Source organism: Schistocerca nitens, chromosome 1 (genome assembly GCF_023898315.1).
Source record: "Schistocerca nitens isolate TAMUIC-IGC-003100 chromosome 1, iqSchNite1.1, whole genome shotgun sequence".
Classification (NCBI taxonomy): Eukaryota; Metazoa; Arthropoda; class Insecta; order Orthoptera; family Acrididae; genus Schistocerca; species Schistocerca nitens.
This window is the reverse complement of record NC_064614.1, coordinates 1,207,757,247-1,207,779,170: the sequence shown is the minus strand read 5'-3', so window position 1 is coordinate 1,207,779,170 and position 21,924 is coordinate 1,207,757,247.

Sequence of the window (21,924 nt, the reverse complement as noted above, 5' to 3'; positions counted from 1 at the left end):
GTATTAGACATGGCCATTTTTAGTGTAATACTTTTTCTGCTTGAACTTTGTCATGTTTAGGTATAAGTTATGCTGTTTGCCAGGCATAGTGCTACTGAATTTTAATTTGTGTAACTCTCTAAGCCAGATTTATTTTTCTTGTTTGCTGCACATTGCCTTATATTAGTCGTAATATTGCAATTGCTTTGCTAATTTCTAAAATGCTGCTTCCTTTGCAAATCTGCACTTTTTTGTCATTGCTGTTTGCGTTAATTGTTTTATGTGCTGCTGCATTGCCTCGTCCCTTAGTTTAGCATCTGAGCTCAGTAGATTTAAGTTAGCTTAAGAGGGGGTAGACTATATAAGAAACTAGTTGTGATGAATGGAAAGAAATGCATTGAAGGTATATGAAAACGCTTTGGGCCAAAATGAGTATTGTACAATGATCCGTAATTATTTTGAAAGAAATATGAACAGAGTAGAGAAACCAGGTATTGATAGGACTTTTTGGAAATAATGAGGAATGAAGGGAGATCTCCAAGAAGTAAAGAAAGTTTTGTTTGCAAAATACTGCAGTAAAAGAAACCCTGTCCTTTCCTTGTGTTATCCCACTATGTGTTTGTGTACCCATGTGTATTTGTTTTCTTCCTGTCTCTGTGTACTGTTTCATAGAATTTTTTTTCTCTTCTAATACTAAGCTACATTCACTATGATGAGGAATACTGTTATCCTCAAATATAATTTGCATTAATAATATGTTATTTTCTTTGTAAAGATGTTTAGACGTTATTTATTCTGTTTTGTTTTAATGCTCATGTGTGAAGTTGATGTTTCAAAATTTATTCTGATCTTTATGTATGTACTATGTCATTATTTTTGTAACACTGATGTATATGTTTATTTCTATTCTATTGTAAAACCTGTACTACAGATGTTATCTGTGTTGTTATGTTCTTTAATGATGTATTTTGTACCTTTGTAATTGTATTCTTATGTTATAAAATGGTAATTGACACCAGTTCATCATATTATTAACTTGGAAGTTAAATTTCACTGCACACGTTTCTGTTGGTCATAGTATATGGACAATATGTGAGAAGTAGGGACTTTTAGTGTTTGCATGTGTGTTAATAATTCAGAAATGGACTGGATAACAGCATTGCTGGTTCTAAGGACAATTTCAAAAACTTTGTGAGTGCACAAGTGGTGGTTATGGACTTGCTATATTCTCCGCAAGACTCTTCGATGGTGATTGTGCACCTGCACAGTCGCAACGGATGGCTGCTAGCCATCTCTACAAGGACTACAGTGGGTCTGCATCTTTGATGACCCACCAGTACCATTATCTCTACAAGGACTACAGTGGGTCTACATCTTTGATGATCCATCAATACCATTATTTCTACAAGGACTGCAGTGGGTCTGCGCCTTTGGTGGCCCACCAATACCGTAATCTCTACCAGGACTACAGTGAGTCTGCTCTGTGATGAACTACCCACCAATACTCTTCAAAACTTCGACTGACTCCGCTGTGGGTTTGCTCTGTTGTGGCCCATTACCTGTCAGCATGTCAAGAGTCAGCACTGTCTTTCCGTTGGAAGGACAACACTACTTCTTCAAGACTGCATGGAAATCCACTACTTCCGTGTGCATTTTCTTTTACTGCTCAGACTTTGAGAAAAACACTGCAATGTGATGAATGATCAGGACTGTCTTTATGGACTGTGAGAAAATTTTAGCTTTTGACCAACATTGTATCAATAAGTGTGTGTGCATTTGATTTCTTTGTTATTGTAATTACGATTATGAAAAATTTTAACAAATATGTATTGGCCAGAGCCCAAACAAATTTGTAAAATTTTTTTGTGGGGAGCATGGGGGCTATGTAAGTAGGCTGTTTAGGTTTTCTTATTGGTAACGCCACCTCTGTATAAAAAAATCACTGGCTGTGCTGTGTGCAGTCTGTGGCTGCTTTGCATTGTTGTAATACTCAACCATTGTAGTGTTAGGCAGCTGGCCGTTAACAGCGCGTAGCGTTGCGCAGTTGGAGGTGAGCCACCAGCAGTGGTGGATGTGGGGAGAGAGATGGCGGAGTTTTGTAATTTGTCATGAACTGCTATACATATGATGATATCAAGGTAAATACATTGTTTGTTCTCTATTAATATCTTTCATTTGCTAACTATCCCTATCAGTAGTTAGTGCCTTCCATAGTTTGAATCTTTTATTTAGCTGGCAGTAGTGGCGCTCGTTGTATTGCAGTAGCTTGAGCAGCGAAGATTTTTGTGAGGTAAGTGATTTGTGAAAGATATAGTTTAATGTTAGTCAGGGCCCATTCTTTTGTAGGGATTATTGAAAGTCAGATTGCGTTGCGCTAACAAAATAATGTGTGTCAGTTTAAGCACAGTCGTATGTATAAATTGTTCTAAAAGGGGACGTTTCACATATACCTTGAAAGGTAGCCCTATAATGCGAAAGGAAATCTTAGACTTTTTCAATCACTGTGTGATGTCTACATTCATTGTTGGAAATAATAGTAATAAAAAATCGAAAATCGGTTACTCCAGAAACAGGTTATTTTGAGCGGTTTTAACAGTTAAGTTAAACTAGAGTTAAAAAAAAAAGAAAGTTGTAACAGAATACCAGTGGCTTCAGCGATACCGCATGTAACTGGACCCTAGGAGATGTACCGACACCCCCGGGATAACAAGGCCGTCCAGCAGTGTTAGTGACGTCACTCTAAGCGGCCCATAGCCGACGCAGCAGTCCACGGACACCTCCGTACAGACGCGCCTGATGCTAACGATCTTCTGTCCGTCATACAGAAAGGCGCGAACTACACTCCTGGAAATTGAAATAAGAACACCGTGAATTCATTGTCCCAGGAAGGGGAAACTTTATTGACACATTCCTGGGGTCAGATACATCACATGATCACACTGACAGAACCACAGGCACATAGACACAGGCAACAGAGCATGCACAATGTCGGCACTAGTACAGTGTATATCTACCTTTCGCAGCAATGCAGGCTGCTATTCTCCCATGGAGACGATCGTAGAGATGCTGGATGTAGTCCTGTGGAACGGCTTGCCATGCCATTTCCACCTGGCGCCTCAGTTGGACCAGCGTTCGTGCTGGACGTGCAGACCGCGTGAGACGACGCTTCATCCAGTCCCAAACATGCTCAATGGGGGACAGATCCGGAGATCTTGCTGGCCAGGGCAGTTGACTTACACCTTCTAGAGCACGTTGGGTGGCACGGGATACATGCGGACGTGCATTGTCCTGTTGGAAAAGCAAGTTCCCTTGCCGGTCTAGGAATGGTAGAACGATGGGTTCGATGACGGTTTGGATGTACCGTGCACTATTCAGTGTCCCCTCGACGATCACCAGTGGTGTACGGCCAGTGTAGGAGATCGCTCCCATGATGCCGGGTGTTGGCCCTGTGTGCCTCGGTCGTATTCAGTCCTGATTGTGGCGCTCACCTGCACGGCGCCAAACACGCATACGACCATCATTGGCACCAAGGCAGAAGCGACTCTCATCGCTGAAGACGACACGTCTCCATTCGTCCCTCCATTCACGCCTGTCGCGACACCACTGGAGGCGGGCTGCACGATGTTGGGGCGTGAGCGGAAGACGGCCTAACGGTGTGCGGGACCGTAGCCCAGCTTCATGGAGACGGTTGCGAATGGTCCTCGCCGATACCCCAGGAGCAACAGTGTCCCTAATTTGCTGGGAAGTGCCGGTGCGGTCCCCTACGGCACTGCGTAGGATCCTACGGTCTTGGCGTGCATCTGTGCGTCGCTGCGGTCCGGTCCCAGGTCGACGGGCACGTGCACCTTCCGCCGACCACTGGCGACAACATCGATCTACTGTGGAGACCTCACGCCCCACGTGTTGAGCAATTCGGCGGTACGTCCACCCGGCCTCCCGCATGCCCACTATACGCCCTCGCTCAAAGTCCGTCAACTGCACATACGGTTCACGTCCACGCTGTCGCGGCATGCTACCAGTGTTAAAGACTGCGATGGAGCTCCGTATGCCACGGCAAACTGGCTGACACTGACGGCGGCGGTGCACAAATGCTGCGCAGCTAGCGCCATTCGACGGCCAACACCGCGGTTCCTGGTGTGTCCGCTGTGCCGTGCGTGTGATCATTGCTTGTACAGCCCTCTCGCAGTGTCCGGAGCAAGTATGGTGGGTCTGACACACCGGTGTCAATGTGTTCTTTTTTCCATCTCCAGGAGTGTATAATTCGAACGAAAGACCAATTTGTATATATTCTTGTAAACAGCATAAAGGTTCATAACGACATACCGATTACATATACGGGCAGGAATAGGTTCTAGAACTCCTCTGAAAAGTGTTAATCTTCAGTACCAGAATGAACATCAAATTGTCAGGTTTTCTAAATAGAAAAGCACTTTGTTAGTAACAGACAGCAATAATGAGACTTGCAGTTGGGGATTTCTACGTGGAAAAGCTGTAGAGAGATTGAAAATGGTAAGTAAAGAGAACCTCAGCCTTTTGCTCACATTCTTACATGTAATGCACTTGGTTGTTTCTCATTTCCTTACCTTTCATAACATTTTTAATATTGTTTCAAGAAGTGTATCTTCAATAGCAGAGTGAACTTCAAATTGTCAGGCTTTTCTTAAAGGAAAGAGCAGTCCCTTAGTATCACAGTGCAAGACAGAATCTTGTGTTCAGTGATGTCTATGTTAAAAGGAGAATATTTGATATCTATCTTTTGTTTCCATTCTTTATTACTGGGGATACACTTGTAAAAATTCTTGAAAAGAGCTGTCACCATGAACATATGTGTAAATTCACAATAGTCACGTGTTTTATGAGCTAAGCGAACTCTTGTTACCTTATTGTAAACGAAAGTTGTGAGGGTTTTGCTATGTATGACAGTGTTTAAGATAATTTACTTTCAGTGTAACAGCTTGAAAATGTTAAGTCCTGCTGTCAGTTGGCATTTGTCACCACCTGTATGCGAGTTTTAAAGCTAAATAGTGTTCTGACAATTATAAAATAGTGGCAAAGTTCCTCAATCGATTAAACTTATTCCTGTCCGTACATGTAATCGGTATTTCGTTATGAACCTTTATGCTGTTTACAAGAATATATATAATTTGGTCTTTGGTTCGAATTATAGTTCTCTCCTTTCTGTATGACGGACAGAAGATCGTTAGCATCAGGCGCGTCTGTACGGAGGTGTCCGTGGACTGCTGCGTCGGCTATGGGCCGCTTAGTGTGACGTCACTAACACTGCTGGACGGCCTTGCTATCCCGGGGGTGTCGGATGTACGTAGTAGCTGACGAAGAACTGTAAGGAAGGGGGGGGGGGGGAGAGGGGAGGAATGAGTAGCGGTTTGATAGCTCAGTCGGTTGGCCATTTGCCCGGGAAATGCAAATGTCCCAACTTCCAGTCCGACACACAATTTTAATCAGCCAGTTACCAGAAGCAGTGTTCATGAAAACAAACTCCTGATTAACATTCGGCCGCTATTTAATGCAGTGAAACTTTTATTGGTCTGCACAGTAAGGGAAGGAAATTAACTGGTGATCTATTCATTACAGAATCCACCTTGAGAAGCTAATTATGTTAATTGCATTTGTTAACTATGAAAACAGCATTTGCAACCAATTTCATATAGTAGGAATAAATCTACCAGTTACAGGACATATTTAATTTACATTATAACTGATTTATTTTCTCAACATTGATTTGTCCTACCACAATTAACTAGACTGCAGTAATGCTTCATGAAATGATTAACATATGTACGTCACACACTTGGACTGAAAAGAAACCAATAATTGTTTAATAATATCAGGGTCACTTTCCTGGATGTTTAACTGGACTCGCATTCGGGAGGACGACGGTTCAATCCCGTCTCCGGCCATCCTGATTTATGTTTTCCGTGATTTCCCTAAATCGTTTCAGGCAAATGCCGGGATGGTTCCTTTGAAAGGGCACGGCCGATTTCCTTCCCAATCCTTCCCTAACCCGAGCTTGCGCTCCGTCTCTAATGACCTCGTTGTCGACGAGACGTTAAACACTAACCACAACCACCACCACCACCTGGATGTTTGTTTATTGCTTTGAGACAAATAGAAGTTAACCAGAAGGATATTTACCCTCACGTTTGTTAGGGTGTTTCACTGGTGCGTAGCTAACGAATTCATGACAGTGTGGTTGTGAGTCAACCGCACTAGCTTGTACTGGACGTGAAAACACGAGTACGAATTTACTGCCTCACCACTACAATACCTCGATCACTCAGATACGAGTGCGGCAGCTGGAACGAGTTTTGCCTCTACGAGCAATGATTTTGGCTAATAGTAGCTGATTCCAGCCACAGCCATCATCTTGAGCGACCTGCCAACATAAGCTTAAGTGTCTCTCAAGAAATACCACAACTAAAAGCAAAATGTCGAACACTACAGGTATGACTCTTGTCTCCCCCCCTGCTTTCATGCTCCACAAAAATCGACCGATGACAGTCGTTACATGTAGATGTCTGGTCCCGCTTCCCTGTGTCACCAAGCAAATTATTCTACGGCTACTTTTGTTGACCAGCGCCCTTGTTGCCCATGTTAAAAACGTGCACTCTCACCTAAAATTGCGCTATTGGATCCTCTCTCCTGCTCAGTGAAGTGGTTTCTTGTCTCCTGGCTCCACTTTAGGGTACCCATATGACAGCGCTGACTAACTGTATCAAACTCGTGTGCAGTAGAGGCACATAATCTGCAATCGTGTCACATATGTGTGCAGGAAGACACGCCTCGTTACTTTTGGATCCTCGTCCGTACTATACAGCTAGTTTGTATGTTTCTAGGTGAGAAATGGTTCAAATTTCTCTGAGAACTAGGAGACTTAACATCTGAGGTCATCAGTCACTTTAGAATATGACATAGAGGTCGAAGTCGTGGCAGAGAAAAAGAAATGTTCGGCAGTGTACAAAGTGCGTTAGAAAACAGTGGTTCAAAGAAGTAAACAGGGCCACAGTGGACGTTTCTTGGGATTTACAGTGTAGTAGGTCGGATACGATCATTCTCCTAGAGTAGAGGTGATGAAACTTTAAACTACCCTCTGTGGTGTATCAATAACTGTGTATTTAATAGGTTTGTTCGACCGAGGGAGCAGCAGCAGCAGCCGTTTGAGGGGTAAATTCAGTGAGGGGTGAAGTATGGTTCAAATGGCTCTGAGCACTATGGGACTTAACATCTGAGCTCATCAGTCCCCTAGAACTTAGAACTACTTAAACCTAACTAACTTAAGGATATCACACACAGCCATGCCCGAGGCAGGATTCGAACCTGCGACCGTAGCGGTCGCGCGGTTCCAGACTGAAGCGCCTAGAGCAGCTAGGCCACCACGGCCGGCAGGGGCGAAGTATGTCGTTAGGGCTGCACGCTGTGCTATTCAGGGAAGCATTGCGAAATCTCTCTCTCTCTCTATCTATCTCCCTCTCTCTGTCTCTGTCTCTCTCTCCGCACCGCCCCCCCCCCCCCCCAACGCAGCTTTGCGTAAACGAGTAATGGCGTCTATGTGAGTTCTATATCGGATGAAGTTATTTGTGCTTCTATAGTTGTTAATTTTTGTCTGCTGGGAGGGGGGGGGGGAGGAGGTAGAGAATAACGATGACAGGATGTTGGGCTTATAGATTTGAATGGATGTGAATCTGTAGTACTTGTATGTAGTTCGGGGACGCACCACAATGCGCGCATTTCCGCCGAATGGTCAAAACACGGTCCTGTCGCAGTAACTCACTTCGCTCTGTTTCTAGACGGGCTGCAGAAGGTGGTGGATATCTCTTTGTCCGACTTCTGCTCAGTCCCGACTGAAAATGGTATGATCACATGGGCATAGATGTATAAATGGGAGCAGTTGCAAGATGTGTAGGGACTGACTAGGACCACTTAAACCTAACTAACCTAAGGACATCACACACATCGATGCCTGAGGCAGGATTCGAACCTGCGACCGAAGCAGCTGCGCTGTTCTGAACTGAAGGGCATAGAACCGCTCGGCCGCAGCGGCAGGCTCTAGGTGTGATGCCGATTGGCAGTTTCATTTACCTGTCCCTTTATTGAATTATTTATTTCCTGTCGAGTCTTTGCAAAGTGTCAACACACTGAAGTCTCGTGCTACAGAAGGCAGCACTAGCCTACCGTAGAGCTGTCTGAAGCCTCAGAGCCCCAGTGGACTGGCTGCCCGCTGCCGGCAGCGGCTTTCTCCTCTCCGCCGCGCACTCGACCCGGCCTGCCGCGAGCCCCCATCCTCCTGCTGTGCGGACTGCTGGCTATCTTAATTGCGGGCCTTCTGACTGCGTAATGAGCCACGCAGCTTCCTTGAACTGCTGGCTCATGTGGCCTAATGACGCCTCGGCTTGTTCCTGCATTACAGAGAGCGGCGCTCGGTCGTGTAGTGATAATGAACGAAGGCCGCAACACCCGGGGCGCCCACACCGGCCGCGCGCCGCCTGCAGGCGAAACTCTGGAATGCCACCAGCCCCAGAGCGAAAGAGAGATCGCACGGGCTCGAAGTCCTGACTCTGCGAGGCGTTCGTGCAGATCTGGTGGACAACCTGTAACAACAACGACTCTGTACTATTGTACATATAAGTAATTCTTTTCGTCTGATTTTACGATAAACTTGTGTAATTGATGTCCTAATTTCATTTCTTTTTGTTTCATGCCATTATGTTAAGAAAACCGTAAATAAGTTTCAATGTGAATATTAATGTTTATGTCAAATGTCAAGTAATATTGTAATAGAACTGAAATGTAACAAATGTTGAAACTGTTGTAAGATGTTTAAAATTGTAACTGTGCGTCTGGTCCATTCGTATGCAATGTGTTAGGATATGTAGAATGCAAAACCTCGGGTGAATACCCGGTCTGTCAGGGAGCGGTAAAAGATGGATGGCAGGCGAACGCGGGAAAATGAGTAGTTGGAGTTTGGCACTGGTTTGAGCAACACCTTCTGGAGCGAGGAGGCTCTCCTGGAAGACATAGCTTTACTGAGCCTCGGGTACGCCATTCCAAAGCCCACGCAGCATCGCAAAATTCCATAGGCACTAAATGGAAAAGTATTGCGACACTAAGAAGAATTAAAGTGGCCAGACGTCAAGAGACACAGCTGTGGTTTTATGTGTGCTTTGTGCCTCGCCATCTTGCCGCCTCCAACCGCCGCATCGATACTAGCAGGTTGAAACTTTTAGTACTGTATTTGTATGGATCAGAGAATGAACTGTGTTTGTTTCGTGCAGTAATAACCTAAATTTTACCAGAACTTTTCCATCATTTAATTATCCTCACAACTAATCTACACAGGGTCCTTTCCAAACGTTGTGCAATCCGAGTGTCCCGAAATGAAAATTAAGAATAGCGTTAATAATAATTATTTGAAGAACTAGCTATATTAGAATGATGTTTAAAGAAATGTTTTGTTAATGAACCAGTAAATGAATACCGTAGGTCTAACGAACTCGAAAGATAACTTTAGTATCAATATAGTAATGAAGTTTATTATTTCGAGACAGATGTAAAGCCATTTAAATGAGCAGTAAATAAGATGAAAAGAGTAGTAACTTATATACTGGAAATCTTGAATGAATAATAAATTCAGTAATCATTTTTTTTTAAATACAGTTTCAGAGTCCCCCCTTCATTCATTTGAATTCTGAAGTGTTCTAAATTAGTTTGACCAGCAAAAGTTAAAGTCAATATAAAAGTCAAAATTTATCAGTGTTTTATCTGTATCAAAATTGACATTTTGTGTGTGGCACGAAAGTACAATTTCTAGGGTAACCTATGCCCGATTTTAATCAGATTAATAGACAGTATATAGTTTTGTAGTAAACATTATAGTGTAGTGTTATGTATTCATGATTTTCCATATCAGTACAGAATGTGCAACTTTCAATAGATTTTCTGGTTCTAAAATTCTGCTATATTATGCAGTGCTACAACTTGTTTTGCATGAATATATACCAATTTGTACTGGGAAGAAACTCAGTTAATGCCTAATTAGGCTGGCGACCGTATTATTGTCACATTGGTAGCATCTTCTGGTTTGCTTTTGATCCATCCTGATGTGTGATTGCATTTCGAACTCACGTGACGGATCATCATTGTTATTACAGAGTGTATGTAAGTCTGATTTGCCACCATTTCAGGTACACGCAGTCGATATCTATGCGAAAGTCCTTTCGCATGAGGTGAATCCCGCCCACTTACTATAGTACAGGCTTTAACGAGTGCTGTGTCTGGGATTACAAACCTTTCCTCAAAATCTAGGATTACGAATTCTTTTTGTGGCGTCTAGGAACCCTGCACACTTGGTTCGCTAGACAAACAATCACACAAGTCGTATTAATGACTTTTATTACAATTAAGGGGACCACACCCCGCCTATCTAACCCATGTTAATTTAGGCAAGTATCTGACCCATTTCTGAAAAAAAAACTATTTGATACAGGACCTTAATATCTTTACTGTATGTTACGTGATGCTAATAGAGTCAACTGTACTAAAATCTACTTTATCCAATTTATAGTTTTTAAGAAATACTTCTTTAAATTTATTAACAAAATGTATTAAGTTTTTTCAGAAACAATATTTTTGTGAACTTCCTAATGGGGGAATATTAATGAATGTAGTACCAGAGTCTCTGAAAATTTCATTCATTTATCTATGATAGTTTCTGATATAATGGGACATATGTACTGAAAATTTTAGTTTGCTGGAAATTGACTTTAAAGGAAAAACTTTTTAAATTTGTTACTTAAAGTTAATTAAAACTGTCCTGCTGCATATGATGGCCCTTCTTTGGCCTCTAGCAGGTCTTCCGGCTTCTCTTTCACCTTCCTGGATGTTTGTCTTGCTTTCTTGGCCATATTAGATGCAGACCTGTCTGGATCGGCTATCCTAATTTTATATCAATGTTGCAGCCCAGTGATCATATTTTCACCACGATCAATTCCCATCTTTTTCAGTACCCAACACTTTGCTATATTACCACAATTGAATGTAATAACACCATCATGAACTGCTAGTTTCAGTGTATGCATGCCTACAAATACTGTTTTAGGAAGGCGTTTCCAAATTATGCTTTTGAAATATTGATTTGGGTTCTGTGTCTGCGCATGCAGACATTTCCTTAGAAGTTCAGAATGAGCCAAGTCTCTGAAAATAGGTTTAATTGCTGTAATAACAGCAGCAGGAAGAGAATGGCGGTGAGAATAAGATTCTCCAGTTGCCTGAGCCCTATTCTATTTTCGTCACGAATTTTCTCCTGATGGACACAATCCATGACATGGCTTATCATCAGTAGAGGACTTATGGAAAAATATGACCCAAACATCTCTCTTCATTGCCTCCAGATTTTCTTTATTTCTCCTAATTGCCTGCCCATGGTATACCTGCAAGTTTTCTATTTCAGTTGTAGTTAACTGAACCTGTCAGCTCAACAATTTTCCATTTTCTAATTTTTTCCTGTCATATAACAGTTATTTTTCTCAGCCTTGTTCCCAAACGTCAACAATTTTCCATTTTCAAATGTTTTTCCTCTCATATCAACAGTTTTCTCACCGTTGTGGCACATAAACACACGTGGTAGGAAAATACTCTTTAAATGCTAGGGAAAAAATTTTTTTCAGCAAAATGCTTTTCAGAGTACTTAAATAAAACCTTAATCTACAGAAATATGACGAAAAGCGAAAATCGATTTTTTCGACCTGAACTACGGCGTGGTTCCCTTATGAAAAGTTCCGGCATTGATGTGTCAGGAAACAAATACCAGCTGAGATATTGGCCGTTGAAGATCCGCAGTTCATAGCGTGCACCTTATTTACGTGCGAGGCACGATTCAAATGAGGTGGCGTAATAAATTCTCAAAATATGTATGTGTGAGCAGATGCAAATGCTCGATCACTCATGGAGGTTGTATTGTCGCCTGAAGAAAAAAGTGATAAACAATTATTTTATTGCGTGTGAAAAGACAAATGGTTGAAATGGCTCTGAGCACTATGCGACTTAACTTCTGGGGTCATCAGTCGCCTAGAACTTAGAACTAATTAAACCAAACTAACCTAAGGACATCACACACCCATGCCCGAGGCAGGATTCGAACCTGCGACCGTAGCGGTCGCTCGGTTCCAGATTGTAGCGCCTAGAACCGCACGGCCACTCCGGCCGGCGTGAAAAGACAAGAAACGGACAAAAACACAAGATCCAATAGCCTAAGATAATAGTCGTACCTACAATGCAACGAAATCAAAGAAAATACAATGTTCGTAGTTAACACTATTTGTGTGAAGACTGTGACATTATTAAAACTTACCTCTGTTCGAGTCCTTGGAAAAATAAGACGCAAACTTGTACGCTTACATTTTATTAAGCGGATGGAAAAGTCTGTGATGTAATAATTTCTGTTTCTTATGTCAGAATATAATTATTGTCCGTTAACATAAAATAACTGATTTTGTTTAATATTCAAATGTGTATAAAACACCTCTCCTGAACGTACATCAGCTACACTGAAATTGCAATCTCTGCCATTTTCCGCGTAGCAGAGGTACGTTAATTGTTGGCAGCCATTGCTGCAACATCCTATAAATTCGCCTAAAGCTGGGCGTGGCGCCCATATATTCGCTAAAAACTGGCATCATTGGTCAAGAGAAGCAAAATGTGCTAGCAATACAGGCACATATGGTCGGAATTTTAAATTATTTGCGGCTGGCCCCGGCGGAGGTTCGAGTCCTCCCTCGGGCAAGGGTGTGTGTGTTTGTCCTTGGGATAATTTAGGTTAAGTAGTGTGTAGGCTTAGGGACTGATGACCTTAGCAGTTAAGTCACATATGATTTCACACACATTTGAACTTTTGTTGTTAAATTATTTCAGGTACAAGAGGACGGAGCCAGCCGCATTTGTTAAACAACGACACAGCTCATTTTCTTTCATTATTTTCAGCTACTTGTAAATGTCTTCTACGTTATCAACAACCGTACGTGCATAAACCACACTAACTCTGAAAATAAGATAGTTCTCCTATTTAATCGGCTGTTTAAGAGAACCCTCGTCGGCACACTATTAGGACCCTAGGTACATCTTTGAGCAAATAGTAATTAACTGCCTGTACAGTTACGTGAAATGGACATCATTCACTTGAAAGTTGTGGTGTCACCGCCAGACACCACACTTGCTAGGTGGTAGCCTTTAAATCGGCCGCGGTCCGTTAGTATACGTCGGACCCGCGTGTCGCCACTGTCAGTGATTGCAGACCGAGCGCCGCCACACGGCAGGTCTAGAGAGACTTCCTAGCACTCGCCCCAGTTGTACAGCCGACTTTGCTAGCGATGGTTAACTGACAAATTACGCTCTCATTTGCCGAGACGATAGTTAGCATAGCCTTCAGCTACGTCATTTGCTACGACCTAGCAAGGCGCCATTATCATTTGCTATTTATCTTGTGATGCATGTACCGTCAGACCGATGTTTACCAATTATGGATTAAAGTTAAGTATTCCAGAAGCTACGTACCTTTTTTGCTAGTATAATTACTTTACCTGTTCCAGACCTCACGCCAGCCTGCGTGAGCTTAAACGCGTGCCTTTCGGCTATCTCCTAGTGACTTGGCTGTCTTGCCAAGTCACAACAAAAGTGTTGACAAATCCAACATATATGAACTTCGTATGAAACTTAGAGAACGTGCAAAGCAAAGATTTAAAGAACAACAATAACCATTCTCCTTTTATATTTTTTATCAAGTTTAGAGAAATTAAAGTGCAACATTTTTCCGCTTTATTCATCAAATACATTTTTAATAAGCCAGGATTTATTGAGAGATGAGGCATCTGGATCGCTTCAGTATCAGTGTATGGCCGGGAATAATCGGTGACAGACTCATAGCGCACATACACTTTACCAAACTGATTAACTGTGTATCGCTGATTTCTGCGCGATGAATTACAAGCAGAAATGGTGAACGTTACTGTTGTAGAAAGGCAACAGCAGTAGTTTATGCTCTACGGGGCACCACCGCGTTTCTTAACGATCGTGCGACAGTAACTTCACCACAACGGAGTGAGCGACGGAGTGGTCGTGGAGGGCCGGTAGCATGATCTTCCCGTTCATTGGATCTGAATCCGTTTCATTCCTGGCCATGAGGACATTTAACAGCATTGGTGTATGCCCAGCACATCGATAATGTACAGACGTCACACACCACGTTTACATGGGGTTAAAAAAAACAGGATTTCGTAAACCGATTTCCCAGTACCGCTTCTGCTTGGTCATGTAAACACTTCAAAATCCATTCTGTAAATCCGCTTCTGGTTGCCGGTTTTCTAATTCCGCAATCGACTTTCTCTCCCATGTAAACGCAGCCGGTTTTAAAACGTGCTCGGGCTGTCAGGTTTCGTCTTGTTTTTAAATATTTTCGGCTAAGATGGACTAAGTAGCTTTTTGCACAATACAGGATAAGTAGAAGTATTAGACTGAAGCTGTTTATACTTCGTCTTATTGAAAATAAACTGCAGCTCTGCTGACTAACTCATAAACTGTTTTAACTGCTTTGCAGGCGCCATATTTAACTGATGATGGAATCCCATAGACCGTAACAGATCGTAGGGGAACGATGAGGGAGACACGCACCGCCGTACTAGGCAATGTCCTAGTGGAGGTGGTTTGTCATTGCGTTCCTCCGACCGTAATGGCGATGAATGATGATGATGAAGACGACACAACACCCACTCATCTCGAGGCAGGTGAAAATCCCTGATCCTGTCGGGTATCGAACCCGGGACCCCATGCTCGGGAAGCGAGAACGCTACCGCGAGACCACGGGCTGCGGACCCATATTTAACTGGGATAGCAAAAACGCTTCAGACATTAACATGCAAACAAGGGAGCGAAAAACGGTTTCCGAAATTCAGTTTTCGTCTTTCGGCAGATGTGTCGCTTGTAAACATAGTGACAGGAACGTCTGAGCAATGCATACGACGCAATATGATCAGAGCTGGGTGAATTAGAAACAATGCGTAATTCACCCCGGTGACGAGCTGAATGATGTGCCAGAATGTGTGGTAACCACATGCGGCACTGACTATAACGTCTACTTTAACGTAGCAGGTAAACAGGAATTAGCGGACAGACTGGTCTATATCTCCACAGGTACAGGGTCCGAAGATGTAATTATCAGAATTTTTCTTCTAGTTCTGACCAATACTACCTACTATAGGACTATGTGACACCCTTTTTAAAACTCCCTGTATTGTTGTATGATACTCCTAGGAACATACGCAGTCAGAAATTTACCAGAGACCCTCACTGTGATGCATATAGCTTGTTTTACTGGCATCTCTGTATAGTGATCCCACATTTGCTAAATAAATCCACGTTTGAGACGTGTCGCTCTTCCATCGAACTTCTCTTTCCCCTGCATTAACCATGTACGGTAATGGTCACATACAGACAAGCAATATTAAAGTATTTGGAGAGTGAGTGTTTTGTGAGTCTCTCATTTTGTAGATGACCTACATATCCGTAGGATTCTCCCAGCAAATTTGAACTGGCATCTGCTTTTGTTACAACTACTATGATGTGATCATTTCACTGTAGATCGCATCGGTAGCTACTCCCAGATGTCATATATTTGTCATTCTTTACAGTGCTTTACCGTCAGTAGCGCATTCAAACTGTTGTGAGCAGGTGGAACTACTTTCGTCTGGCGCCACAACACCATGTTCTGTGATTGCTCAGAGAGAAGGCACATCACGCTAGTTCACTCTCTTTCATAAGTGAGTAAAGGAGTTATTTTACTTTGACGCACTTCTTAGCTACAGGATTGCTGGGGTAATCTACAACTCTCATTTACTATCAAAGCGTAACTTGATGCTTAATTAACGAAGTGTTCTCTTGAGGTAAAATGTTCGAGATTAACTACGGTACAAGTACATCTGGAATTTTACTACTCGTTGGTCCTAGACAATGATGTTGACTGCTGTAGCAGAGGCCTCGGACTGGACAGAGCTCTTACATGCTCGAAACTAGCATATGCCCTCAGTATGAGGGGCTGCCATACAGAGAGAGAAGCCATAGTCTTCAGCAGCCTCTGCCATATATCGTTGCGTATTGCAGCCAGTCCTCGTTAATACTTGTGTTACCTTTTATACGCGGGTTGCCGAGAATGTAATGCACCGCATTCTTTTTCTCAGCCCAAAACAATGCTACGAGTGCGAAACGTTAAGTATGCATTATTTGAACTCTCGAGAGTGAGCGCGCCAAGTTTCCATCACTTCCGACAGGTAGCGTAGCTGCAGGACACTTTGAAAATGGCGTCTGTTGGTGATGTACGTTACAAGAAACGTGCAAGCACTGAAATTTCTCACTGCAGAGAAAGAAACTGTGGGGAATATTCACAAACACTTGTGCAAAGCCTATGGAGCATCAGCGGTCGACAGAAGTACTGCTAGTCGCTGGCCACGGAGGTTAGGTCTTCAGAAGGTTCGGCGGAGCTCCAACATTTACAGCGGACGGTGAGACCATCAACGGCTGTCACAGCTGACATGTTGCAGCGAGCTGATGTTTGGACCAATAGACGATGCCATTCGTCGAAGACATTTTGAGGACGATGAGGTGATTCACACAGTGAAGCACTGGCTCCGCCACCAGGACGTGGATTGGTACCGACGGCGCATACACGCCCTTGTTTCGTGCTGGAGGAATGATATAGAACGAGACAGACATTACGTTGAAGAATAGGGTGTGCAGATAAAACACCAATCTTTCGTGTGTGTAATTCTCATTACGTTCAATAAAGAACTGTTGAAGAAAAAAAAGCTGTGCATTACTTTCTGGGCAACACTCATGTGGATCCGTGGTGCTTATTCTGTCGGATATCTCTCAAAGAACAGGAAGCACACGGAGTCTGTAACTGTGTCACATATTAATATTATGTAAGTTGAAGGTGGAGGGGCGAGAAAGGAAAGGAGAGGGAAGGAAATATGTAAGCTGCATCGGAACTTTATGCAGAATCAGTGGCAACGAGTGAAAATGTGTGCCTGGCCGTCATTCAGATCTACGATCTCCTACTTACTTTTTTTGTTGATCTCATTTTGTTCTATATTGTCGTGGAATATGTTTGGGGCGGATGTCGGATGACACCCGTTCAGGTTCTTCGCTAATCTGTTCACTCAGTTTTTTTTTTTTTTTTTCGGAGGGTAGCTAACCCTCTGACCGAACACGCTGAGCTACCGTGCCGGCTTACTAGGAAATTTGGTTAACCACTGCCCCATTCGGACACAGCGTTTACCGCAACTGCACGGACTACACTACTGGCCATTAAAATTGCTACACCACGAAGATTACGTGCTACAGACGCGAAATTTAACCGACAGGAAGAAGATGCTGTGATATGCAAATGATTAGATTTTCAGAGCATTCACACAAGGTTGCCGCCGGTGGCGACACCTACAACGTGCTGACATGTGGAAAGTTTCCAACCGATTTCTCACACACAAACAGCAGTTGACCGGCGTTGCCTGGTGGAACGTTGTTATGCTGCCTCGTGTAAGGAGGAGAAATACGTACCGTCACGTTTCCGACTTTGACAAAGATCGGATTGTAGCCTATCGCGATTGCGGTTTATCGTATTGAGACATTGCTGCTCGCGTTGGTCGAGATCCAATGACTGTTAGCAGAATATGGAATCGGTGGGTTCAGGAGGATAATACGGAACGCCGTGTTGGATACCAACGGCCTCGTACCACTAGCAGTCGAGATGACAGGCATCTTATCCGCATGGCTGTAACGGATCTGCAGCCACGTCTCAATTCCTGAGTCAACAGATGGGGACGTTTACAAGACAACAACCATCTGCACGAATAGTTCGACGACGTTTGCAGCTGCATGGACTGTATGTCTGCGGTTACCCTTGACGCTGCATCACAGGTAGGTGCGCCTGCGATGGTGTACTCAACGACGAACCTGGGTGCACGAATGGCAAAACGTCATGTTTTCGGTTGAATCCAGGTTCTGTTTACAGCATCATGATGGTCGCATCCGTGTTTGGCGACATCGCGGTGAACGCACACTGGAATCGTGTATTGGTCATTTGGTCGTATCACACGGCGTGATGGTATGGAGTGCCATTGGTTGCACGTCTCGGTCACCTCTTGTTCGCATTGACGGCACTTTGATCAGTGGACGCTACATTTCAGATGACTTACGACCCGTGGCTCTACCCTTCATTCGATCCCTGCGAAACTTTACAAAAAAAAAAAAAAAAAAAATGGCTCTGAGCACTATGGGACTCAACTTCTGTGGTTATCAGTCCCCTAGAACTTAGAACTACTTAAACCTAACTAACCTAAGGACATCACACACATCCATGCCCGAGGCAGGATTCGAACCTGCGACCGTAGCAGTCGCATGGTTCTGGACTGCGCGCCTAGAACCGCGAGACCACCGCGGCCGGCGAAACTTTACATTTCAACAAGATAATACACGACCGCATGTTGCAGGACCTGTACGGGTGTTTCTGGATACAGAAAATGTTCGACTGCTGCCCTGGTCAGCACATTCTCCATATCTCTCACCAATTAAAAACGTCTGGTCAATGGTGGCCGAGCAACTGGCTCATCACAATACGCCAGTCACTACTCTTGATGAAGTATGGTGTCGTGTTGAAGCTGCATGGGCAGCTGTACCTGTACACACCATGCTCAGGCATATCAAGGCCGTTATTACGGCCAGAGGTGGTTGTTCTGGGTACTGATTTCTCAGGATCTATGCACCCAAATTGTGTGAAAATGTAATCACATGTCAGTTCTAGTATGATATATTTGTCCAGTGAATACCCGTTTATCATCTTCATTTCTTCTTGGTGCAGCAATTTTAATGGCCAGTAGCGTATTTTAGCACGCCTCCCTACCTATCCACCCTCCCATTTAGCGCCACAGTCCCCATCTACGTCCTCCTTGCTCGCTATTTTGAGATTCCCGCAGGGGGTCGAACGTTACTGCAACCACACCAAAGGCGAATCAGTAATGAGAATGTGTGGTGGACATGTGCAGGTGCAGATCCCGCCTTTGAATCTCGGTCCAGGAAACATTTACACTCATCGCCTCTGATTCTGCATGAAGTCGCAACGCAACTGACATAATCAATGCCTTCCCACCTATTTAGGCGCTTGACAAAGGCGCCCAGGTTGGCGGCGTATTCCTCTCACTAGCTGCCATCACTGTAGATTTTTTAATACACTTCACACTTACTGATATCCACTGGACTTACAAAGGTTTCTGGTACTGAGTTCTACAATGTTCTTGCTCACGTCTGAGACAGTACGGAGAAATATTAAGAGATTCATGTGGTGTTACAGAAGTTATCTTGCAAATTCACAATCTGAGTAAACAAAATGTTAGCAGCATCATTGACCCCAGCCAGGATCATGATGCATGTATAGATTTTTACACCTCTAAAATATTTTTCTTAAAGTCACAATTACGCTGATGCTTATGGATGTTATGCAGCACAACCAGACCCAGTAAAACTCTTAAGTTTGTATGATAACTTTCGTAATCTGTAACGAGTGGCCTTCGGGTTATTGGCGTAAGTACACTTCTATTGAGAGAATGAGATTTTCACTCTGCAGCGGAGTGTGCGATGATAAGAAACTGCCTGGCAGATTAAAACTGTGTGCCGGACCGAGACTCGAACTCGGGACCTTTGCTTTCGCGGGCAAGTGCTCTACCATCTAAGCTACTCAAGCACGACTCACGCCCCCTCCTCACAGCCTTACTTCTGCCAGTATCTTGTCTCTTACCTTCCAAACTTTACAGAAGCTCTCCTGCGAACCTTTGCAGAACTAGCACTCCTGAAAGAAAGGATATAACTTGGGTAGCTCAGATGGTAGAGCACCTGCCCGCGAAAGGCAAAGGTCCCGAGTTCGAGTCTCGGTCCGGCACACAGTTTTAATCTGCCAGGAAGTTTCATATTAGCGCATACTCCGCGCTGCAGAATGAAAATCTCATTCTGGAAACATCCCCCAGGCTGTGGCTAAGCCATGTCTTCGCAGTATCCTTTCTTTCAGGAGTGCTACTTCAACAAGGTTCGCAGGAGAGCTTCTGTAAAGTTTGGAAGGTAAGAGACGAGATACTGGCAGAAGTACAGCTGTGAGGACGGGGCGTGAGTCGTGCTTGTGTGGTTCGGATGGTAGAGCACTTGCCCGCGAAAGGCAAAGGTCCCGAGTTCGAGTCTCGGTCCGGCACACAGTTTTAATCTGCCAGGAAGTTTCATATTAGCGCATACTCCGCGTTGCAGAATGAAAATCTCATTCTGGAAACATCCCCCAGGCTGTGGCTAAGCCATGTCTTCGCAGTATCCTTTCTTTCAGGAGTGCTACTTCAAGAAGGTTCGCAGGAGAGCTTCTGTAAAGTTTGGAAGGAAAGAGACGAGATACTGGCAGAAGTAAAGCTTAGAGGACGGGGCGTGAGTCGTGCTTGGGTGGTTCAGATGGTAGAGCACTTGCCCGCGGAAGGCAAAGGTCCCGAGTTCGAGACTCGGTCCGGCGCACAGTTTTAATCTGCCAGGAAGTTTCACACTGCTATTCAAATTTCACACTTAGGAATACAGTATATTTTATGCCGTAGTATAAATACATTATCGTACTTGCTGCGTTATGACAATGACGTTCAGAAGCCAGTTTCTACCTGTTTTACTGCCGCACTCCGGACGTGTTTGTTTAAGACTTGTACGTCTGCTTTTCAGTTAGAGGCCTACGGCGCACCATGATTTACGAGCAGTTGGAGAATAAGGCGTCGGGAAAGCTGAAAGGATGCAGGAGCACGGCGACCTAGGAAATCACGCAGCACCACACTAGGCGCCTACTGCATTAGGTACGCCTAGTGCGTAGCCGGAGGACTCGCATTTAACTAGACTGCAGCAGTCGTAAACGAAATTTCTCTTGCTCAGAGTAACGTGGCGTGAGGAAGCAATATAGAGGAAAATACGCGGGCTGACTTACGAACCGTGATCTGAGATTATCGCGCAGTCGCGAAAGTAAGTACCGACCGCGGGACTGTAGTACTTCATTTCACAGATGTAATGGGCGGGTCACAAACGTCGGCTACTGCCCCGGTAATCACTTCTCTGCTGACAACCCTCAGATAGGATCGTGGGCAATTGAAATAGAGACGCGAACCTAGGTGTACGTAGCAATCACTTCCGCACTGGTGGCGACGACCTTACGTCATAGTATGGAGTCATCACCAAAAGTGAAGTGGAGCCGTTCTGAGCCGTGAATGCTTACATGCCGCGCAAAGTTTGTGGACATTTCTCGAAACTGTTCCCACACAATAGGCTTGCACGATGTCCGCAGCCTTAATTTGTCAACGCACCAACTCTAAAACACGCCCAAAACTGCGCTTGCACTCTGAACACGAATTCCGCAACTAGTGAGACCTGTGATTTTCTGTTCCACTTTCCCCGCAACACGTCAGGTAGCCATAGGAGTGTAGCAATGGTAAGCTAAAGAGTGCTTCCACGTTTTCTTACAGAATTAAAAAAAATACTATTTCAAATGCCCTAGCTGGCTGAAAGAGGATAAGAAAGTGTTTAAAGGAAATGAAGTATTAATCAGAAAAATATTGGAGCTAACGATTACATATTCAGTTTCTGTAGAACACACTTCAACAAGTTGCATGGGGGCTTAATTATATTGAATGCAAATAATTTTAATTTTTAGTAGCTGACTGTCCGGTTACGCAGTCTCGTAAACGGTTGGCCCTGATTAGTATTTGTACGCAATCTGACTGCATAGAACAACAACAAAGAATGAAACGAAATTTCCGTTAACACAATTAATTAATTAAGTCCCCAGCAACTATGAAAGCTACGAAACAACAAGGCACAAGTGTCGCTGTT